This window comes from Aquarana catesbeiana, linkage group LG03 (assembly GCF_042186555.1).
Source record: "Aquarana catesbeiana isolate 2022-GZ linkage group LG03, ASM4218655v1, whole genome shotgun sequence".
Classification (NCBI taxonomy): domain Eukaryota; kingdom Metazoa; phylum Chordata; class Amphibia; order Anura; family Ranidae; genus Aquarana; species Aquarana catesbeiana.
The window spans coordinates 434,572,987-434,594,076 of NC_133326.1; the positions used below are offsets into that span (position 1 = coordinate 434,572,987).

A 21,090-nucleotide genomic window follows, 5' to 3' on the forward strand; every position below is an offset into this window, starting at 1 on the left:
GATGCTCAATAGGATTTAGGTCTGGAGACATACTAGGCCAGTCCATAACCTTTACCCTCAGCTTCTTGGGCAAGGCAGTGATCAACTTGGAAGTTCGCTTGGGGTCGTTACGTTGGAATTCTGCCCTGCGACCCAGTCTCCGAAGGGAGGGGTTCATGCTCGGCTTCAGCATGTCACAGTACATGTTGGCATTCATGGTTCCCTCAATGAACTGTAGCTCCCCAGTGCCGGCAGCACTCATGCAGCTCCAGACCATGACACTCCCACCACCATGCTTGACTGTAGGCAAGACACACTTGTCTTTGTACACATCACCTGGTTGCCGCCCTACAAGCTTGACACCATCTGAACCAAATAAGTTTATATTGGTCTCATCAGACCACAGGACATGGTTCCAGTAATCCATGTCCTTAGTCTGTTTGTATACATGCAGGCTTTCTTGTGCATTATCTTTAGAAGAGGCTTCCTTCTGGGGTGACAGTCATGTAGACCAATTTGATGCAGTGTGCAGCATATGGTCTCAACACTGAAAGGCTGAAGCCCACCCTTTCAACCTCTGCAGCAATGCTGGCAGCACTCATACATCTATTTCCCAAAGACAACCTTTGGATATGGACGCTGAGCATGTGCACTCAACTTCTTTGGTTGACCATGGCGAGGCCTGTTCTGAAACTGAGCTGAAGGACGGTGGCCAAGTCCATACAGCGGTTTAACAGAACAGGTCTCTGTTAAACCGCTGTATGGTCTTGGCCACCGTCCTTCAGCTCAGTTTCAGAATCTTCTTAGAGCCTAGGGCACCTTTACATAGATCAACAATTCTTTGTTTTAAGATCCTCAGAGTGCTTTGCCATGAGGCGCCATGTTGAACTTCCAGTGACCAGTATGAGAGTGTGAAAGTGATAAACAACAAATGTAACACACCTGCTCACCATTCACACATGAGACCTTGTAACACTAACGAGTCACGCGACACCCGGTTGGGAAAATGGCTAATTGGGCCCAATTTGGACATTTTCACTTAGAGGTGTACTCACTTTTGTTGCGGTTTAGACATTAAAAGTGTTTGTTAACCCTTACATATAAGCCTATGCCAGCCCCTATATTAGAGGCTGGCATAGCACACGGTCAGTGGTTTTAAAAAAACGAGCGTTCTAAATACCGAATTTCAGCTGTCTTCAGGTCGATCACATGACTCGTGGCCGCTTTACAGCTCCGATTGATGTCTTCTGCTGGAGGAGCCGTGATGTCCCTGACGTCAGCTGGGGAGATCATGTGGCCGCTCGTCTCTTCCGCAGAATCCCTGTCTTGTAGCTGTAAAGGGGGCGCGAGCCACGTGACCGGCCTGAAGACAGCTCAAATTCGGTATTTATAATGCTCGTTTTTTAAATCCACTTACATAGTGTGCTATGCCAGCCTCTAAATAGAAGGCAATGACAATTTTAAGAATAGCTGCGGAGGACGGAGACCAGACACAGAGAGGGAGATGACAGGCAGGAAGGAGGGGGTGAGGGGGACAGAGGAGAGCAGAGGGGACAGATACGTATGATACAGAGACACACTCTGACCATGATGTTCAGGCTGAGTAAGCCCTGATTTTCGTGGTCAGCGCAGGGAGGAGGGGCATACAGGAAGTAGCAGATCAGGAAGTCTTTTTTTTTTTTTTTTTTACAGTGGGGACAGATTACACAGCCAAGCACTGTGCAGTGTAATCTGCTTTAAAGGGGTTGTAAAGGTAAGTTTTTTTCACCTTAATGCATTAAGGTGAAAAACATCTGACAATACCACCCCCCCGTTATACTTACCTGACCCCTCGAAAGTCCCGCGCTCGCTCCCGACATCCTCTTCGTCGCTCAGCCTGGCCGTTGATTGGTTACAGTGGATGGATTGAAAGCAGCGCAGCCATTGGCGCTGCTGTCAATCATATCCAATGACGCGGGCTGGTAAGTATAACAGGTAAGCATAACATGTTTGTTATTAAAAAAAAAAAAAAAAAAAAAAAAAAAAATTAACTTTAGTGATCCTTTAAGGGACCAGGATGTGTTTTTTTTTTTTTTGTTTTTTGTTTTTGGAGTTAACACTTTTAAGGAGGAGAGCAAATTTACACTGTTATAAAAGCTGTACACTCACTACTTTACATTTTGGCCAAGTGTCATCACATGAAAGATATAATAAAATATTTATAAAAATGTGAGGGGTGTACTCACTTTTGTGAGATGGCGCTATGTAAAAATATTATATATATATATATATATATATATATATATATATATATATATATATATATATATATATATATATATATATATATATATATACACACACATACACACACACATATACACACACTAACAGTTTACAGAGCGCTTTACCATATGGGGACAACACAATTACAGTACAATACAAAAAGGTACAGGCATTGTGAACAGGCATTCTCCCCCGCCTCACTACACCTCCAACCTCTCCCTGCTCAGCTAATCCGCAGCTACAATGGAGAGGAACCGCTGAACAGCTGTTTTTTCTCTTCGCAGAGAAAACAGAGCTGGAATTCGTACCGCACACGTGTGAATTCAGCCATACCCTCCCTGACGTATTCCCGAGTGTGGTTCGGGGTTAAATTTCAGCACCATTAGCGGTAACCCCGAGCCACACTCGGGATTACAGCTCATTATCCTGGTGCAGGTTACTTACCTTGTCCCCCAGGATAGTGCAATGTCTCCCCGCGCTGTCTGCGGGCTCCGTCCTCTGCCCGAAGCCTCTCTGGGCCGGGCTCAGTTCCCTGCGAGCGTCGCGACACACGGGGCGGAGCCTGGCGGCAAATTAAAAAAAAAAATCATAACATACAGTACTGTAATCTTACAGATTACAGTACTGTATGAAATCATTTCACATCTCTTTTGTCCCCAGTGCTTTGTCCTATGCCCTGCATGCAGTTTTATATTACATATACTGTTCTTTCTGCCTGGAAACTTGAGATTGTCCATAGCAACCAAAAAAGTGTCCCCTTTACATCAAAAGTGGCTTTAGACCAGCTAGAAAACAGCAATAGTAAATTAGAACACTTGCAGAATTGAGTGATAGTGAATCGCGGGGGAAATGTATTTTATTAAATTATATATTTTTTTATATTTATTATATTTAGTGGGAATGCTTCAGCAGCCTTACTATTGTTATTCGTTTTTATTTAGTGGGAATGCTTCAGCAGTCCAACTATTGTTATTCGTTTTTATTTCTAATTTTAAATTTTATTCGTACGTTTTTTGGCTCTGTAACTTCTGCATACTTTCAGCTATTAAAGCCATTCAACTTTTAAATGTTCAGCTCTTTCAGCTAATGAGATTTTTTCAACTTTTTTCTACTATTTATGCTTTTTTTTTTTTTTTTTTTTTTTTTTTTTTTTTTTAAATTGAAGTCAATAAGAGCATGCTTCAAATCCTTAAAATCTTCTTCCGCTCCCAAAAGTTTTCAGCTCCTTCATACTTTGCCAAACAAACTTTAAAATGTTCACAAAATATTCAGCTATCTGGCTATATCTTTTCAGTTTGATATCTTTTACAGTTTTTGTGAAAAAGCTGTTTAGTGAGCATTTCAGGAAATTTTAATCGATTAAACAGAGTGTACTGGGCTGCTTTTGTTGCCATGGTTACCAAAGCTTCGTTATTCACAGTGATGGGCAGTGGCTGGAGCATCTCAGCTCTGATTACAGAGCCCGGGGGAGGGGACAGACACACCATGTACTGATTTATAATAGAGGAATATGATGGGGCAACATGATGGGGGCAGTATGATGGGGCAATTTGATGGGGGCCGTCTTGATGGTGGCAATATGATAGGGCCCATTTTGATGGGGGCAGTTTTGACTGTGGCAATATGATGGGGCAGTTTTGATTTATAAAATTCTTCACATTTCCTAGCGAAACGCACAGCCAACTTTTTTAAAACAAAAAAAAAAAAAATCGCTGACATGCCCATTTTTAAGTTTATCAACATAACTTTTATACCGATACGTTCACAAAGGCCGTGTGTCTCTAACGGTGAAGTCGCTGTTTCCATAGCATGTACTGTTGTAGATTTATTAAGGCTTGTTTGAAGGGTTCTCTCACACGGTCTCTCACTCAGGCAGCTAGCAGATAGTGAGGAGATGTTTTTTACAGTGTGTTCAGGGGACAATCAGCTAGCAGATAGGGAGATGCTATTCAGCATTCCCACGCATTTTCCCCAGGAAATGCATTTTCTAGCATAATTTATGATTTTGTGTTTAAAAACTTCATCATACCAGGGATATCTACTAGACTCTTGGTGGACAGATCCAAGTATGTTGTTATTGCTAAGAATTACAGACCTACAATATAAAAACGCCAAATTTCTATGCAAAATAATTGTACTGCTTTGAGACGCAAAAATCTGAAATAATCATACCGCCAGGGAGGTTAAAGAGGTTGTAAACATCAGGAGGAAAAAAAAAAAAAAAAAAAAAAAAAAAAAAAAAAAAAAAAGGAAGAAGGAAGGAAGAACAGAGTTACGTACCGGTAATGTCTTTTTCCAGGAGTCTTTCAGGACAGCCACCTTTGGAGAGACCTCGGCTCCTCCCTTCACAGGAAACAGCCTTAGCTTCAAGATTTAAGCCCCCTCCTGCCCCACAGTCTAATGCCCCGTACACACGGTCGGACTTTGTTCGGACATTCCGACAACAAAATCCTAGGATTTTTTCCGACGGATGTTGGCTCAAACTTGTCTTGCATACACACGGTCACACAAAGTTGTCGGAAAATCCGATCGTTCTGAACGCGGTGACGTAAAACACGTACGTCGGGACTATAAACGGGGCAGTGGCCAATAGCTTTCATCTCTTAATTTATTCTGAGCATGCGTGGCACTTTGTCCGTCGGATTTGTGTACACACGATAGGAATTTCCGACAACGGATTTTGTTGTCGGAAAATTTTATCTCCTGCTCTCCAACTTTGTGTGTCGGAAAATCCGATGGAAAATGTCCGATGGAGCCCGCACACGGTCGGAATTTCCGACAACACGCTCCGATCGGACATTTTCCATCGGAAAATGCGACCGTGTGTACGGGGCATAAGAGTACCTCCGGTCAGCTGGGGAGACACAAGAACATGTCATACACATAAAACTTTTAATCCTGACTGTTTATCTGTTAGGGACTCCATTAGAATGTTGGGGGAATTGAACCAGCAACCCCAGTGCTACTAGATGGAACTGCTACCCACTTAGCCAGTGGGCAGTCTCCTTATTGCAGACACATTTTTCGGGTGGGTATCGGTGCTGTCCTAAAAGGCTCCTGGAAAAAGACATTACAGGTATGTAACTCTGATTTTCCCTAAACGTCTTATAGGACAGCCACCTTTGAGAAGATAAACGGGCACTTAACCCTAGGGTGGGGCCACCGCTTGTAGGACCCCTTTTTTCCCCCGAAGGTTCGATCCTTAGTGATCCACAGGTCCAACCTGTAGAGTTTGGCAAAGGTGCTACGACCTTTTAACATCCAACTTATGTTCACCCACAGGATCTGAACTGAAAGTTGGCAAAATAATTTCTTGGCCTCTGTAAAAGTTCAAGGCTACCCAAAAAAAAAAAAAAAAAAAAAAAAAAGGGAAGGAAGGAAGGAAGGAAGGAAGGAAGGAAGGAAGGAAGGAAGGAAGGAAGGAAGGAAGGAAGGAAGGAAGGAAGGAAGGAAGGAAGGAAGGAAGGAAGGAAGGAAGGAAGGAAGGAAGGAACCTGGTATGGAAAAATGATCGTGAACGACCACTTCGTACCAGCTGTTGAAAATGTCTCCAGTAGATGGAGCGGGAAACCTGCTTTTTCCTGCTACTTAGCAGAGCCCCCACCCCATTAGAGAAGCTCTTGCCTTTAGCAATTCCTCCTCGGAAGCCCTGCAGGGAGAATCCACCACTCCACCTGGGGACAGCAGAATGGCCCTGAGATGAAGGTCCTCCCGGATTGGTAGTATCAAGGAAGGTTCCACGTTAGAACGTACCGGCTTGGGAACCACAATCTTCTGGGCCAATGCGGTGCAATGAGAATAGGAGACATAACCTTGGTTTCAAGATAAATAGGAGTAGGTCATCCAGACGATTATTGAAATGCCCCTGAGTCGCACACCTTCCCTGGTTCCATCATCAGCCAGGAAAACTTTTGACAGCTCTCCACCTTGGGAATGTGCAGATATGTGTCCCTCAAGTCTGCGATTGCCATTAAGCAGTTTAGAGGGAGGGGGGCTGAGTCTATACGGAGCCTTCTGTAAGTTATTCTGTTCCCCCAGGCCCTGAATTTAGAGAAATCCCTGAGTCAGGAGTTACGTTTAACAGAGGAAGAACCAACCTTCGCTATATGAAGTGGTATGTTTGGGGTGCAAACCCAGAAACTCAGTGCTGGTAGGCAAAAAGGCCAACCCATTAGCCACTGTGCCACTTTAACCCCTCTAGATTCTGAGGGTGGCACCCAAGCAGTCCACCACCTCCTCCAGGGAAGGCTTGTAGCGAGAGGGTATAAAGAACTCACCATCCAACCCCTTTACCTCCACCTGGAAGCCTGAAGAAGCGCTGACTCCTCTACCTCCCCCTGAAAAAAAGAAGGATTTCTTCACCGGGTCCTGACATCCTTTGATGGCTTGCACCCAAGCTTCCAGGACCCTTTTACAACATACTGATGTGGCACTCGTAACTAGGCTCTTGCGTAATTTCAGGATACTCTGCCGTTTACTATTCAAGCCCCAAGCAGGCGATACCCTCTCTGAGACAGAACCTATGATTTGAGTGCTGCTAGTCCGGAGTGCCAGTCACTAAGCCACTGTTGATACCACGTTTAGGATTTTCCAGGGAGGGTAGTAAGGCTGACGCATTTCCGTGCAGTTTGGTAAACTGGTGATGAGCGCCCGGTGAGGGTGGGCTTGCAAAGTCAAGCAGGTGACCCCTCAACATCCCCAGAAAAAAGATTGGAGAAGACCACTACCCGCTATGGGAGGAAAGCCCCCAATCTTCCGTCGGACTGTTCGGGAGAACAACCCCCCCCCCCAATTTTCCTCTGCCTTTCTGACCCCAAAACCTCTCTGGAATGGTCTTTGGAACCCTGAATCCTCTGAGGGCAAGACTTATTCCTTGCTTGCTTCCCAATACTACACCAGACGGGAAAGGACTCTCACCCATCAGCCGTCCAATCTAAAAATGGTTTCCAGACCAGGACCAAACCAAAACAAGCCCTCTATGAGAATCCCGCAAGCTTAGCCTTAGACGCACTGTTGTACTGCCAGGCTTTAACTGAGATGACTAGGGCTGAGGATCTGGCAAACATATGCAGTGAATCAGACGAGGCATCTGCACTATACGCCACCCCCCACAAGATCATGGGAAAGGACGATAAGCTCTGTCCCTGCCCCATGTGCGCCCAAAGGAAGAGTCCCAGGTGTCCTTCAAGAGCGTATCCATCCTCTTGTCCATGGGATCTCTCCCAGGTAAGGTCTGTACGCCTGGAAACCTGATAGAAGGCTGCGTCCAGTCTGGGTACCCCACCGACTGACATCCTCCCTGAAAAGAAAACCTAGGCTTCAGGGCCCTTGAAAGGAAGGGTTTCCTCCCCAGATCTAGCCAATCGTTGATGGCTTCCACCAGACCTTCCTGGGCCGGGAACAACTTCTTCTGTCCCCCCAAGCCCTGATACATCTGGTTATGGAGCGATAGCGGCTTCTCCTGGATTCCCAGGATGGTACGTATGTCTCCCAAGAGATCCTCCACCCCCTCAAGGGAAAGCTTGTAGCGAGAGGGTCTAGAGGGCTCACCACCCAACTCGCTAACTGGCTCCTCCTCAGCTTGTCACTAGTGCCCCCCCAATACCCCTCCATTAGCGGAGGATAAGACCAGCAGCCAGGTGCAATACTCTGAGCTAGCGGGGGGGGGGGGGGGGGGGGGGGGCCAGCCTGGGGCTGAAAACGACTGAAAAAAGGGGATTGCAGTTCCTCGGGCTGACCGCACAGACGGCATGCTGGGCACTGCAGTCCCTCGGGCTGACCGCACAGACGGCATGCTGGGCACTGCAGTCCCTCGGGCTGACCGCACAGACGGCATGCTGGGCACTGCAGTTCCTCGGGCTGACCGCACAAATAGCATGCTGGGTAATGCAGTTCCTCGGGCTGACCGCACAAAGGGCATGCTGGGTAATGCAGTCCTCCAGCTCACTTTTAAAACCCTAGACCCGTGGAGCTATCGGCAGTCCCATCCTCCTGAGCCACTTGCTAGCATCTACAGTGTTTGCAGGCTCGCACCAGCCAGAGCCTGGCCCTCTCTCATACACCATGGCTGGAACCGAAAGCCACAGCCCCAGCAGAAATGCACGCCCCCACCGGACATGACGTCCCTAAGTCTTCCGGTCCAGCTTCGAGCTCCCTCTCACTGGCCACACCGAACGGGTGGAGGAACGATGCACTTCCGGCAATGCCCCCCTAGACAGAACGAGAGCGGGGCCCCCAGAAGCTTCTTCCCCACCCTCAGGAGAAGTTGGGGTGGCTAAGCGGCGGACTCCCCAGTTGATCAGCCCTGGTTCCCAGCGATGTCTCCCTATCGGAGGAAACACCAAAACTGAGGGTCCAGTGGGGCAGGAGAGGCTTAAATCTTGAAGCTAAGGCAGTGTTTCCTGTGAAGGGGGAGCCGAGGCCTCTCAAAAAGGTGGCTGTCCTGAAAGACGTTTTGGGAAAAAAACCCTGCAAGACAAAAAGGCATAATGAGCTAGTATGCATCGCATACTAGCTCATTATGAAATACTTACCTTCGAGCGATGCCCTGCAGCGCCACCCGCACTCCTCTCCCATGGCCAACATCTTTCACTGGAGTTACGTCTGGGTTCACAGGCTCCGGTGCTGTCACAGCATGATGACGTCACTCCCGCACATGCACGCGGAAGCCGCCGGTCACGGCGGTGGCCCTTTCTTCAGTGTACATGCGCTGATGACGTCGGCAACGTATATAGTGAATATCTCCTAAACTGTGCAAGTTTAGGAAATATTTACAGTACCTACAGGTAAGCCTTAACTGTAGGTACAAGTGGCGTAACAGTTTACAACCACTTTAAAGCATATCTAAACCCAAAAACTAATGTTTAATACATTGTTAATCCTTAGATCCGATAGCTTTCTGTTTTAGGCTTGTTTTCATCCAAGGATCCAGCCAGTAACACATTTCCTATCCTAGGGTGTCTACTCCATCTATGGAGGAACAACGTGGACACTACTAGACAGCAGCACTATCCAGAGAGGGCCGCATTAGACAGAATTTACATAAGTGACAAACAAATTCAAGCTGAACGCCACCTAACACTTTTTATCCCAAAAGGAAAAGTTTTTTCCTTTTGGGATAAAGATTTTACATAAATGAATAAAATTTGGACTATTGAACCCCTATTTGGACCTATATGGACTATTTATTACCCCTGTCAGTGGTAAATGGTTTGTCTCAACTAGGGCCGAAACAACTAAAACGATTATTCGACAACTAATTGATTATGAAAATAGTTGTCAACTATTTTCATGATCGATTTATCGGCCAGCCGATTAGTTGGCCCGCATACAGTCAGAATGCATTATTTGTTTTCATATCAGGAAATACAGTGAAGCACACATACAGCTCAGTACACCATCCATACATTTCAGTAAGTGCCTGAGAGCTTGTAAATGTGTGGATGAGCAATGCCTCATGGGACATGTAGTCCTGGGCAAGAAGTGAGTGGTTTTAGGCAGTTTTTTTTATCCTTGCTTTTGAGGCACTCTATACTATACTTCTGCAGCTTGCTATTGGGGAACTCTGAAGGCAGGAGGAGCCAGAAGCATCGGCGGGAGGCCCCAGAAGAGGAGAATCAGGGCTCCTCTGTGCAAAACCATTGCACGGAGCAGGTAAGTAGAACTTTTTTTTGGTGGTCTCAGCTTTTAGTACTACTTTAATGTAAAAGATTTATATCTCCCTGCCACCCTTCATATCTGGCTCCTAGTTAAAATGCCCATATATCCTACTTCTAGGTGATGAGGAGATAGAGATACACACACACACACGGTATCTCACAAAAGTGATTACACCCCTCACATTTTTGTAAATATTTTATTATATCTTTTCATGTGACACTGAAGAAATTACACTTTGCTACAATGTAATGTAGTGTGTACAGCTTGTATAACAGTGTAAATTTGCTGTTCCCTCAAAATAACACAGCCATTAATGTCTAAACCGCTGGCAACAAGAGTACACCCCTAAGTGAAAATGTCCAAATTGGGCCCAATTAGCCATTTTCCCACCCCGGTGTCATGTGATTCATTAGTGTTACAAGGTCTCAGGTGTGAATGGGGAGCAGGTGTGTTAAATTTGGCGTTATCGCTCTCACATACTGGTCACTGGAAGTTCAACATGGCACCTCATGGCAAAGAACTGAGGCTCTGAAAAAAAAAAAAAAAAAAAAAAAAAGAATTGTTGATCTACATAAAGATGGCATAGGCTATAAGAAGATTGCCAAGCACCTGAAACTTAGCTTCAGCCCCGTGGCCAACACTAGAGGTCGACCGATATGGGTTTTTCTCTGGCCGATGCCGATATTTAGAAATCGCGGTGGCCGATGGCCGATATATGATGCCGATTTTTTTGGGCCGATATATTAGGCCGATTTTTTTTTTTTTTTCTTTTTTTTTCCCCCTTCATCTCATAAAATCTAACAGTTAGACCCCTTTCACACTGGGGCATTTTTTTAGGCTAAAAATAGCGCCTGTAAAGTGCCAGTAAAACGGCTCCCCTCCAGTCTCAGTGTGATATCCCGAGTGCTTTCACACTGAGGCGATGCGCTGGCAGGATGTAAAAAAAAAAAGTCCTGCAAGCGGCATCTTTGGAGCGGTGTATACCGCTGCTCCACCACTCCTGCCCATTAAAATGAATGCGCACCGCTGCCGAAGCACCTGCATAACGTTTTGGCAGCAGCACTTCAGGGGCGCATTTAACCCCTTCCTCGGCCGCTAGCTGGGTTATAAGCGCCCCGCTAGCAGCCGAATAGCGCCGCTAAAATAACGGTAAAGCGCCGCTAAAACTAACAGCGTTTTACCGTCAACGCATGCCCGCTCCAGTGTGAAAGCAGCCTTAAGTAATAAGTGATACAGAAAATTTTTTACATTTAAACATTTATTGAACAAAACAAACCTCCAATCAGTTCACTTGTATGTAGAATTTAGATTAAAAAAAAACTATATCTTAAATATTAAATACACAAAAACAGGTAATCAAAACTTTTGGACGAAAAAAAAAAATGGGCTAACTTTACTGTTTTATTTTTTTTTTTTTTAATTAGTGTATTTTTTTAAAAAAAAAATTGCGTTTGAAAGACCGCTGCGCAAATACCGTGTGACATAAAATATTGCAACAACCGCTATTTTATTCCCTAGGGTCTCTGCTAAAAAAAATATATATAATGTTTGGGGGTTCTAAGTGATTTTCTAGCAGAAAATGCAGGATTTTTACCTGTAAGCAACAAGTGTTAGAAAAGATTTAGTCTTTAAATGGTTAAACTGAAAACTTCTCCACGGAGTTCAGTCTATTGATAAAAAGAACCCAAAGAGATACAAATGTATCTTCTTATCAGATTTGGCAGGCTGCCCAGAGGAGGAGAGAAAACAAACTTCAAACAGCTTGCAATTGACTTCTATTACAGAAGTCATTTGCAAGTCCCACTGAAGTTATAATCGGCTTTTTTTATCAGCACAATCAGCCGATGCCGATTAAGTAAAAAAAGCCAAATATCGGCCGATATATCGGTCGACCTCTAGCCAACACCATACAGTGGTTTAATGGGATAGGTTCCACTCAGAACATCAGAACAGGCATCACCATGGCTGACCAAAGAAGTTGAGTGCACGTGCTCAGAGTCTTATACAGAGGTTGTCTTTTGGAAATAGACATACGAGTACTGCCAACATTACTGCAGAGGTTGAAGGGGTGGGGGTGGTCAGACTGTCCATGCTCAGACCACGCACACTGCATCAAATTGATCTGCATGGCTGTCATCCCAGAAGGAAGCCTCTTCTAAAGATGATGCACAAGAAGGCCTGCAAACAGTTTGCTGAAGACAAGCAGACTAAGGACATAGATTAATGGAACCATGTCCTGTGGTCTAATGAGACCAAGATAAACTTATTTAGTTCAGATGATGTCAAGCATGTGTGGCGGCAACCAGGTGAGGAGTACAAAGACAAGTGTGTTTTGCCTACAGTCAAGCACGGTGGTGGGAGTGTCATGGTCTGTGGCTGCATAAGTGCTGCTGGCACTGGGGAGCTACAGTTCATTGAGGGAACCATGAATGCCAACATGTACTGTGACATACTAAAGCAGAGCATGATCCTCTCTCTTCAGACTGGGCAGCAGGGCGGTATTCTAAGATGATAACGACCCCAAACAAACTGATAGACTGGCAAAGCATCTCTCCAGACCTAAACCCTATAGAGCATCTGTGGGGCATCCTCAAACATAAAGGTGGAGGAGCGCAAGGTCTCCAACATCCACCAGCTCCATGATGTTGTCAAGGAGGAGTGGAAGAAGACTCCAGTGGCAACCTGTGAAGCTCTTGTTAACCCCATGCCCAAGAGGGTTATGGCAGTGCTGGAAAATAATGGTGGCCACACAAAATATTGACACTTTGGGACCAATTTGGCCATTTTCACTCAGGGGTGTACTCACTTTTGTTGCCAGCAGTTTAGACACTAAGGGCTGTGTGTTGAGTTATTTTGAGGGGACAGCTAATTTACACTGTTATACAAGCTGTACACTCACCACTTTACATTGTAGCAAAGTGTCATTTCTTCAAATGTGAGTGGTGCACTCACTTTTGTGAGATTACATATAAAATATAATATATTACTTTCACTGTTTCACAGTATAAATGAACTCCTTATAGTAGCAATTATCTGCTCTTTTTGTACTATTTTAGTTTTTTTTAACCCCATTTTTAACAAAAAAAAAAAAAACCCCCACCATGCTGCTGCTACTACTAAACATCTTAGACCTGGTTCACACCTATGCATTTTTTGCAGAAAGGCAGTACAGTTCAGTTAAACGTGGTTTCCTATGGGACACGTTCACATCTATGCTTTTTTTTTTTTTTTTTTCCCAGCCGCTGCGTATTTGGAAAGGGTCAAGGACTTTTTTCGAAGCAAAACGGTGCGCTTTTTTGGTTCAATAGACTTCAATGGAGAAGCTACAGAAAACCAAGTAGTGCGTTTTAGCCACAACCGCAAATCGCAGCAAAATCAGGTGTGCCTTATGCTGGCCAAACACGTAACGATTTTCGGACGAGAATATTCATTATAGAAAAAAATCTTTGTGCAATCGCTGAATGAAAGAATGTCATTTGAACATTTCTCTTGCTTTTAACATTGTTTTAAAATTAATGTAATTTCTGAGCAAAAACTACATTACACTTTCTGAAAATTCCTTTGACAAAGTAATTTTCTATTCTGCTCCTTCAAATTTTTCCGTCACTGTGGTCAAAAACTAACGTTGATTTGACCCCACTAACTATTATTAAAATGAACGTTCTTAAAATGAACATTTATTTGAAGGAAGACATTGTTTTTGTATAGCCAGCATAAGTGACAGCAGACGCAGGTAGATTTCTGAATGGTCCCAGAAGGCGCCAGTGGGAAAGGAGGAGGGCACAATAAAACCGCAGAAGTAACCTGCAGCAAAATGGGACGGAAGGTACAGAAAAAAAAAAAATTCAAAAAGGAGGGGGAGAGAGGGTTGGTGATCTCTTATTTGAGACTGAGTATACATTTTTGCCTTGAACGCCGCTTTAATGAGCACAGGAGTATAGGTCACTAAAAACATCATAAAAAGACAATCAATACCAACAGGCCTTACTGGCCCCAAAACCCACCTGTCTGACCTAAAATGAACCTCCAGTAGTATGCCAAGGCCAATAACACTCTTAAGCTATGTCCTTCACCATTATCACAAAACAAATTAATCTATGTTAAACACACATTTACCGCGACCACGAACGTCCCCTGACCAGGCCTCAGCTTCTCGACTATTAACCAGCCACACTGCTCCTCCTCTGACAACTGCGTCACCTAATCGAACGAAGGAAGGGGCGGTTCAACGTAACTTAGCACATTTAGATTGCTAGAGCTAAAACTTAGGCTGACCTTGTCTCCGCTGAAAACAATTCTGTAGGCAGTTTACGAAAAGCTCCCGAGCATTTGTTCTACTAGAAAATGGAAGCGGTGTAAGTAAACACCATAGAGACACGCTTCCTGCTGCTTAAGGCGTAGCCGGGAATACATACCGTTCGAGGCGCACAGCGTCCCAGTGATGGGAGCCAATAAGATGACAGGATATTTTTACGTAACGCCGTAAGGACCAATGAGGAGGAGGCGCGGCTGGAGAGCGTTTGTTGCAGTGGAATCGCTTAACGACGGTGTTTCGTCAGATTCGGCGACCCGTCAGAATGTGGGTGTAACAAGATGTCCACTTCCCCCTTCTCAGTGTATCCTTACTGTGGAGGAGTGTGGGGTGTAGCAAGATGGCGGCGACGAAACGCCACTTCCGTTGCACATTCTGACAGGTCGCCTAATCTGATTAAACAACGGCGGGAGGGCGTAGGGAAACAGGTGAAAGTGCAAAGTCATATCTGGACATGTTTACCATGGAAATTAATTGATTAGGGCTATTGACCAATACTGAGACTCGGTGCCTAAGATAACACTGCCATTTGAAAGGTCCTCCTGAAAGAAAATGAAAAACATCTTTTGTGCCAGTGCAATGTAGAGAAACTTCTACACGAAGAGTCCTCAGAATCTGACACTTTTGGGAGGGTCAGGTGCTTAATCACTCACCATCAAACTGCATGGTGCTATTTTAAAGCGTTGGTAAATCTCAGACATGACATATGAAAAAAAGTACATCGCTCTATAATGTGTACTTGTCTTGCTGACCAGTCCGACCAGTAGCCAAATGACGGCTACAGCGCGATCAGCTTAATCTGGGAGGGCATACAATGACGTCCTCCCAGAATCACGCTTCCCCCGTGCCTCGCACCTGGGAATGTCCGTGATCGTTTGGTCATCCGGACCCATGCATCACGAATCAGGGTAAAGGACCAATGAATGCGGATCTTTACCACATGATCGCTCCGTCCAATTAATTTAAAAAATGAAATATTCCTTTAACAACAAAAAGTGGATGTAAACCCAATGTCATCCTTTCTAAACTACTGCCATAGGGGTTATCTATAAGGATATACATGCCTCCTGCATGTATCTTTACCTGTCAAATGTTTCCCCTCTGTCTGTTATTAGACCCGAAAAACTGCAGATTCTGTGGGTGGGTCTGTTGTCTGGAGCTCGGTGGGTGGAGTCGTGATGTCAGTAGACTCCCCGCTCACCTCTACACTCCCCTTGTTAATATGCATTTTCTCCTGTGTATTTCTAACACTAAACTTCTGCTATGATCTCTAACATTCAGTGAAAAGGCAGGAAAGTAACCACATGACTTCAGCATGCCAAATCATGCTGAGGTGTGGAACAGCCAATCCTTGCAGAGCTGCTGAAGAAAGGAGTGGGAGGGAATTAAAAAATACAGCATGTCTCTTAGGCTAGTGCACGAGATATGTAAATCACCTGTCACTCACAGCAAGGGGGAGGATTTGACAAAGTTTTTCTCAGTTTGTCAAGATTTATCTCACTGAACAATAAAAGAGGATTGCTCAGAGATGGATTAACTCTGTGTGGCAAGACTGGGCTCAAATAATAGGAAATCTTATACTCTATAGTATGATAAAAAAAAAAAAAAAAAAAATTCGGGTTTACATCCACTTTAAGGACTAGCCTTGTTTTGAGATTTTGGTGTTTACAAGTTTAAAACAGTTTTTTTTTTGTTAGAAAATTACTTAGAACCCCAAACATTATATATTGTTTTTTCTTCCAACGATCGCGGCGATACCTCACATGTGTGGTTTGACCACCGTTTTCATATTCAGGCGCTACTCGCGTATGCTTTCGCTTCTGCGCGCGAGCTCGTCGGGACAGGGCGCTTTAAAGAAAAAACATTTTTTTTCTTATTTATTTTACTTGATTTTATTTATTTTTTCACTGTTTAAAAAAAAAATTGTGTCACTTTTGTTCCTATTACAAGGAATGTAAACATCCCTTGTAATAGAAAAAAAGCATGACAGGTCCCCTTAAATATGAGATCTGGGGTCAACAAGACCTCAGATCTCATATTTGGACTTAAATGCAATTAAAAAAAAAATTGTCATTTGAAAAAATGACAACAGAAAAATGTGTCTTTAAGACGTATGGGCGGAAGTGACGTTTTGACGTCGCTTCCGCCCTGCTATAGTATGGAGACAGGTGGGGGCCATCTTCCCCTCACTCGTCTCCATACACAGACACAGACACGTCCTGATCGCCTCCACCGCTGCTGAGGGCTTCGGTAAGCGGCGGCGGCACAGGAGAGCGGCGGGAAGGGGGGTGGCACCGAATCTGCCGCAGAGACCACCATTATCGTAAACAAAACCGCCAGCTCTAAAGATGGATACCTCGGTTGTGGAAGCAGCTACTGCTGTTACCGAGATATCCATCTTCAAACTGCCGACGTATATGTACATGAGCCGGCCGGTAAGTGGGGTCCCCTTAGTCTGCCTGTAAAGTAGCGCATTTTCCCCATGTTTAGAACAGTACCGCAGCAAAATGACATTTCTAAAGGAGAAAATGTAATATAAAATTGCTCACGGCTGTAATGTATTGCCAGATCCCAGCAATATATCATTGAAAAAAAAACAGCGTGGGTCCCCCCCCCCCAGTCCACACCAGGCCCTTTGGGTCTGGTATGGATATTAAGGGGAACCCATGCCATTTTTTTCTTAATTCTGTCATTTTTTCTTAATTCTGTCATTCTGTCTTAATTCTGTGCTCCCCTTAACCACTTCAATACACATTATTACACTGCACTATATACCCTACACTGTAATATATATACTACACTGACTGCATTATATACTCTGAACTGCTATATATATACTATAAGGACTGCACTATATACTCTGCTGAAAAATTGGGCCTTAGGTGTTGGTGGTGGCAGAACATGGTAACCCCTCACAGTTACTCTTGTCGGGCGCAGAAACGGTCCCTGCTGTTAAATATTATTTCAAAAATTGTAATTACATGCCCCTGGTAAACAGGGGCAGAAACATTGGGCCCTAGGTGTTGGTGGTGCCAGAACATGGTAACCCCTCACAGTTACTCCTGTTGGGTGCAGGAACGGTCCCAGCTGTTAAATATTATTTCAAAAATTGTAATTACATGCCCCTGTTAAACAGGGGCAGAAAAATTGGGCCTTGGGTGGTGCCACAACACTGTAACCCCTCACAGTTACTCTTGTTGGGCGCAGGAAGGGGCCATGCTGTTAAATATTATTTAAAGAATTGTAATTACATGCCCCTGTTAAACAGGAGCAGAAAAATTGGGCCTTGGGTGGTGCCACAACACTGTAACCCCTCACAGTTAATCTTGTTGGGCGCAGGAAGGGGCCATGCTGTTAAATATTATTTAAAGAATTGTAATTACACGCCCCTGTTAAACAGGAGCAGAAAAATTGGGCCTTGGGTGGTGGTGGTGCCCTAAACCAAAAATATTGTTGGAAACTAGCATCATCATGATTGAGGAGGAATAGGATAGGCAGCATAGGCAGTCTTCAAGGGATCCCAGATCCATAGCAAATTCAATCAGTTACATCAGCATCAGGTACTTGATAGCTGCTGATCCAGGACTGATTAATTTTTATAACTGTGAGCCTATCAACGGAGTCTGTGGACAGGCGCACTCTTTGATCCATTACAAACCCCCCAGCAGCACTGAATGTGCGTTCAGAATGCACGCTGAATGCGGGACAGGCCAGTAGCTTAATTGCATTTTGAGCAAGTTCTGACCAATGGTCCAACTTCAAGACCCAGTAACCCACTGGATGCTCTGTTGGAAAGGTCTCCAAGTCTGCTCTTGCCCCTAGATATTCTTGCACCATATAATGCAAACACTGGCGAAGGTTGCTGGAACCTATCAGACCTTGGCGCTGAGGACTGAAAAATAGTTTAAAGGCGTCGGTCAGCCGGCCAACTTCTCCACCGCTCTTCCTTTGACCGAACAAAGCCTCAGAAACTCGTTGTCCAGCACCAGGAAATGGTAACCTCCCAGGGTCTGGAAATGCGTTACACACACTTTTCTTCAAGGCCTCCTGAAGATGTTTCATCTTCTGCTCCCTCTGCGAAGGCAGGATGAGTTCTGCAACCTTACCCTTGTAACGTGGCTCAAGAAGGGTTGCCAGCCAGTAATGATCCCTCTCCTTAATACCACAAATCCTAGGGTCCTTTTGCAAGCTTTGCAGAAACAGGGAGGCCATGCAGCGTAAGTTTGCAGAGGCATTCGATTCTGAGTCCTCTGGGTCACTAAGGATCCATAACTACCTCCTCCTAGCCAGGTACAACTCCTTGGGTTTCTGGGGATTGAAAACCATCCCTTGAAGACTGCTGCGTGTTATCCTCAACATCCATGCTGACACAATCCACCTCCTCCTCTTCTTCCTGTGTGTTTGGCGGACCCGCAGGAATGCTATCTGGATAAAGGGGGCCTTGAGAGGAAAGGAAGTCCTCCTTTTCCTCCTGCTGTTCTGCCTTAAGTGCCCTGTCCATGATTCCATGAAGCGTGTGCTCCAGCAGGAAGACTAGAGGGACAGTGTCACTGATGCATGCATTGTAGCTGCTCTCCATCCTTGTGGCCTCCTCAAATAGTGACAGGAAAGTGCATACATCCTTGATCAGTAGCCACTGGCATGGCAAAAAGAAGCCAAGCTCCCCTGACCCTGTCCTGGTGCCATACTCACACAGGTACTCATTGATGGCCCTCTGCTGTGTGTGCAGCCACTGCAGCATTGCCAATGTTGAGTTCCACCTGGTGGGCATGTCACAAATGAGGCGGTGGATGGGCAGGTTGCATTCCTTTTGAATGTCAGCCAGCCGAGCACTGGCATTGTATGACCGGCAGGAATGACCACAGACTTTTCTGGCTTGCCTCAGGAAATCTTGTAAGCCTGGGTAACTGGTCAAGAAATGCTGCACCACTAAATTCAGGACATGTGCCAAACATGGAACATGGGTCAAGTGTCCCTGTCGGAGGGCGGAGAGAAGGTTGGTTCCATTGTCGCATACAACCATTCCTGGCTGAAGCTGGTGTGGCATCGACCACCTCTGAGCCTGCCCCTGCAGAGCTGACAAAATCTCTGCCCCAGTTTGGCTCCTGTCCCCTAGGCAGACCAACTCAAGCACTGCATGACATCTTTTTGCCTGACTGCTTGCTTACCCCTTGAGCATTTAGGGAACACTGCTGGTTCAGAGGACAATTCTGCAGAAGAGGCCATAGAGGAAGAAGAGGCGGGAGGGGAGCATACAGATGTTGTGGCAGAATCACCATTAGCTTTTTGGAGGTGTGGTAGGGGAACAAGCTCCAACACAGAACCCTGTCCTGCATCCTTCTCAGTCACCAGCAGAGCTACCCAGTGCACCGTGAAGGAAAGGTAACATCCTTGCCCATGCCAGTTGGACCATGAGTCAGCGGTAATATGAACCTTACTGCTGACCGCCCTGTCCAACAAGGCCAAAACATTGCCTTCCACATGGCAGAGATTGGCCTTACATGAAAAGAAATAGCGTTTTGGAACCTGCCACTGTGGTACAGCACATTACACAAATTCATGAAAGAGGGCTGAGTCTACCAGCTGAAAAGGCAGTAGTTGCAGTGCTAGCAATTTGGCCAAGCTAGCATTTAGACGCTGAGCATGTGGATAGCTGGGACGAAATTTATTTTTATGGTTCAGCATCTGGGGTGGGGAAATTTGCCTGCTGAATACAACTGGTGGTGTACTGCTAGCAGATTGGCTGCAAGTACTTGTGACGCCTATTGCTATACCTTCATTCCGCTCAGCTTTTTGAGAAGACTGGAGGTATAGTAGGGTTTGAGATCCCAGATGAGGAGCAAGGAGAAGTTTTTATTTTTCTATGATGTGGGTCTTTCCGATGCTGCTGCCAAAGGACTGCATGGCAGGTCGTCATATGTCTGGTCAAGCATGTGGTTCCCAAGCGGCTGCTGTTCTGGCCGCGCTTGATCCGCTTCAGACATAGGTTGCAAACAGCAATGGTGCGATCTGCTGCACATGTATCGAAAAAGGCCCACACCAAGGAACTTTTAAAAGTCAGCGGGGAGTCAGCAGTGCCCTGCACCTTCGGAGCTCTGCGGTGTGATGCAATAGGGTGGCTGCCCTTAAGCTGACCCCTGGAGGACATCCTGCCTCGTTGGAGTTGTGCCTCCTCCTCCTCCTTACTTTCCTCCTCTCTTCTCTGAGGCACCCAAGTACAGTCAGTGACCTCATCATCCCCTCCCTCCTCATCACTGGAGCAAACTTGGCAGTATGCTGCAGCTTGGGGAACTTGACTGCCAGTTTCTTGTCCTTCTGTGGCACTCCCTCTCTCTAGGCTCCCGTTACTCCCTTCCTCCATCTGGGAACCAACATCGGAGCCTTCAAATTGCTGCACATCCTCCAGCAGCATTTAACCGACACTGAGGTCGAATAATTCTGGGGACTCCTCCATGCATGATGGTGGGGCTACGGAAGGAGTAACTGTGGACAAGGAGTCGGTGGAATAGGCCGCTTTGGCAGTTGCGTTGGAAGGCAAACTACTATGAGCCTGGGTGACAGAGGAGGATGAGGCTGGCTTTGTTATACACTCCACCAACTCTTCTGCATGTTGTGGCTCAATAACATGGCCAGCAGCAGAAAAAAAGGACAAGCGTGCCCCACAGCCACCTGCAGAGGATGCACCATGTCAACGACCACCACTGTTGACTGTAGACACAGAGGATGCTTGCCCTCTTTTAGTGGCCTGTGAGCGTCTGCCTTTCCTTGGTGGCCTTCTGGACTTGATAGGGATTTTTTCTTTTCACAGCACACTACACTGTATGATATACTGTGGACACATATATATACATATATATACACATATATATATATAT

The 21,090-nt window shown here is 45.5% G+C and overlaps 1 protein-coding gene across 5 annotated transcripts in view; it reads right to left on the reverse strand.

Annotated features, from left to right (window-relative positions):
- The window catches only part of SKP1 (S-phase kinase associated protein 1), a 227,917-nt gene extending 213,578 nt beyond the window's left edge, over positions 1–14,339 (reverse strand). The window contains exon 1 of one of the 5 annotated variants that reach the window (XM_073620788.1): positions 14,319–14,339. The gene's annotated coding sequence lies outside the window, so the exon portion shown is untranslated. The other 4 variants (XM_073620785.1, XM_073620784.1, XM_073620783.1 and 1 more) reach the window with 4 other exon arrangements.
- Between the last annotated feature and the right edge of the window lie 6,751 nt (positions 14,340–21,090).